This window comes from Octodon degus, unplaced genomic scaffold (assembly GCF_000260255.1).
Source record: "Octodon degus isolate 3935 unplaced genomic scaffold, OctDeg1.0 scaffold00124, whole genome shotgun sequence".
NCBI lineage: Eukaryota > Metazoa > Chordata > Mammalia > Rodentia > Octodontidae > Octodon > Octodon degus.
This window is the reverse complement of record NW_004524700.1, coordinates 7,379,074-7,381,993: the sequence shown is the minus strand read 5'-3', so window position 1 is coordinate 7,381,993 and position 2,920 is coordinate 7,379,074. Positions and strand designations below refer to the sequence as shown.

The window sequence follows — 2,920 nt, the reverse complement described above, 5'->3', positions numbered from 1 at the left end:
CTGCCTGACAATTTCAAGGACCCAGGTTCAATCCCCAGTACTGCATGCCATGCTAGCCTGACACTGTGCCAGCCAGTGAAACCAGACATGGTGGCTCATGCCTACAATACCAGCACTGGGATGGCTGAGATGGAAGGATCACTATGAGTCTGAGCTGTGTAGCGAGACCCTGTACCAAATAAATATATGTCTTTCAAAAAATTATTTAACCTCTGGGCCTACCTTTCTTCAACTATAAAATAAGAATAAAAATAGCAGTATTTACTTTTCAGATTTTATGTCTAAGCATAAAATGACTCGAAAACTTTAAGTACTAAGTAGACTATTACCTTAGGTTTAAACACAAGAGTGTTTATACTATTCACAAACAGAGGAAGTGAATATAAATATTAATATAAAGGACTAGATATTAAACCACTTCCTATTGGTGATTCTTTTATTTTAAAGAGAAAAAAACAACAAAATAACAATAAAGACAAAATCAAAACACAAAAACAATAAAAATGATACAGAACTTCAAAACAAAATGATAGGAAATTAACTATGGTTGTTATATTATATATTATCTTCAAAGCAGTTATTTAGATTACCAGATATAAGAACACAAAATTGGTCAAACAAACATTAACTGTTCCTTTCAATAAATCAATAAAAAATAGTAGTATAATACATACCTAAGGCCCTAAGAATTTTACCTCAATCTCACTGAAAGGGCAAGAGAAAGAGAAGACAGTATAGCCAGCTGGAAAAAGAAGACAAAAAACAGAAGTGTTACGGAGTCTCCCAGAAACCGATCTCGCTGTCCAAAGGATGACAGTCTGCACCTTCCAAAAGTCAGTTAATTCTGGTCTCTGTTAGGCATCGATCTAACCCTGCCTTAAAGCAGAGCTTCTCCACCAGTCACTCACAGCCTTTCCTGTCCCATGCCAGGTATCCTGCAGTCCCTTCCTCTGGCTATGCCATCTGTCCTCGCCTTTCCCTGTCAAGCCCCCAGATGTCCACAGATGTCCACTCTGAGCATTCTCATCCAGGTTATGTGCTACACAGCTAGGGCAGCTTCCCCTGATTTGTAACTGGGGTACAGCAATATTTTTTCAAGTTGATAGTGATGATAATGACTACTGAAATCCAGATACTCAAAATGCCACACCTAATCCGCCCCAAACAGAATTATTTTTACTATCTTCTTTCAGAAAGTGTTCCAGGGCCAGGGAAATAGGTCAACAGACTAAGCACCTGCCTGGTAAGCACATGGTCCTGAGTTCAATCCCCAGTACTTCAAACAAACAAACCAACCTGTGCCGGACAGCAGAGGTCAGGGCCGGGGAGATGGCACATGGCTCAGTACAATAAGCACTTCCCTGGCAAGCACAAGGGTCTGAGTTCGATCCCCGGTTCCACAAAAAAAAAAAAAAGTATTTATTAAATGTTGGACTTTTGCAAGTCCAACTGCTCAAAAACCACATAAGATGTGTTAAAGTACATGTTCTTAAGGTCCTACTTGTTTTTACCCTGGTTCACAAAAAGGCTTTGGCCCAGCTCAGCCCAGCCAAGGAGAACAACTGATGATCAAGCAACACCAAAACAGCCTTGTAATTCAATTTCAGGTCATGTTAACAGTTTGGCTGATCTTTGAACATTCATCATGATCTTCAGGAAACCTTGAGTTTTTTTTTTTTTAAGGTTTTATAGTTTATTAAATCCTCTCGTGAAAAAAGTTGCAGGCACTGCAGAATCTCTACTCCTTCTGCTGTTCTCCAGTCTCCAGCTCACTTTTTGCCAGCACCAACGTTAGCCTTTGCAGTGCCCCTGACTTCCTTCTTTCTGTTCTTGTGTTTCTTCTGCTGCTTCCTTGAGGTCTTTTTCTTCTCATACAGGCCGTGCCTTCCAAGTCTATGTTTGGGCTCATTTTTCTTCACATAATCCAGGAAATCATAAATCATGCCAAAACCAGTTGTCCTGCCACCACCAAAATGGGTTCTGAATCCAAACACAAAAATGACATCTGGTGTGTTCTTGTACATTTTGGCAAGTTTTTACCATACTTCTGTCTTAGGTGGTACTACTTTCCCACGGTGAAGGACATCAATGACCATTTGTTTCCTTTGAAGAAGTCGGTTGGTCATGAACTTATGAGTTCAGATAGTTACTGTGTCATTCACAATGGTAAGGGATCCTCCAACAGTCAGGGAGGAAAAGAATGAGAAATTTCTTTTATATCTAAATGCAATCAAGCAGTCACCTTGGGGAAGTGTCTTCGTCTAGTTTAAGAACAATGAAAGCTCAGCTTATTTTAAAAGACTGTATGATAAGGATGCTGCTCCTTGGTTGCCTGTATGACCTCAAAGCCATCTGCCCTGGGTAACTCACCGCTCCATAGTCCTAACTTGCCAAACAGTAATAAAAGACAGCCAATTATCTATGACTACCCTGGTCTTTAGATTTTTTTTAAACTAGGCTTTTATTCAAAAGGGATTAATCTTTAGTCCCAGTGAATAACCCAGTACATCACAGTGATCTGTGAACCTCGTGTAGGTGAGAAACCTGTTCATTCTTGACAGTGTAGGAAAAACTCCAATATCCCCTAGTGTGGCAATATGTCTAGAAATCACCTCAATATCTATTATAAAACATGTGATACAAATAGAAACTAACATCACCTCAATATCTATTATAAAACATGTGATACAAATAGAAACTAACTTAACAGCTCTGAGATACTGAGACAAGAAAATCTACAGTTTAACCCCTGCCTGGGCAACTTAGAGATTTAAGAAAGCACATGGGCAGACAAGCACAGTAGCTCAGTGCAAAGGCCGTGAGTTCAATCCCTAATACCCTAGGATAGGAGTGAAGAGGCACTTCTTACCTAATAACAAATAACATTTAAATGTGATGCTGAAATCATAATATATTATAT

General features: G+C 39.3%; 1 protein-coding gene and 1 pseudogene across 1 annotated transcript in view; both read right to left on the bottom strand.

Annotated features, from left to right (window-relative positions):
* Tnfaip8 (TNF alpha induced protein 8) overlaps positions 1–2,920 on the bottom strand; it is a 140,199-nt gene that overhangs the window by 51,422 nt on the left and 85,857 nt on the right. The window lies entirely within an intron of this gene.
* The window catches only part of LOC105743416, a 2,106-nt pseudogene continuing 955 nt past the window's right edge, over positions 1,770–2,920 (bottom strand).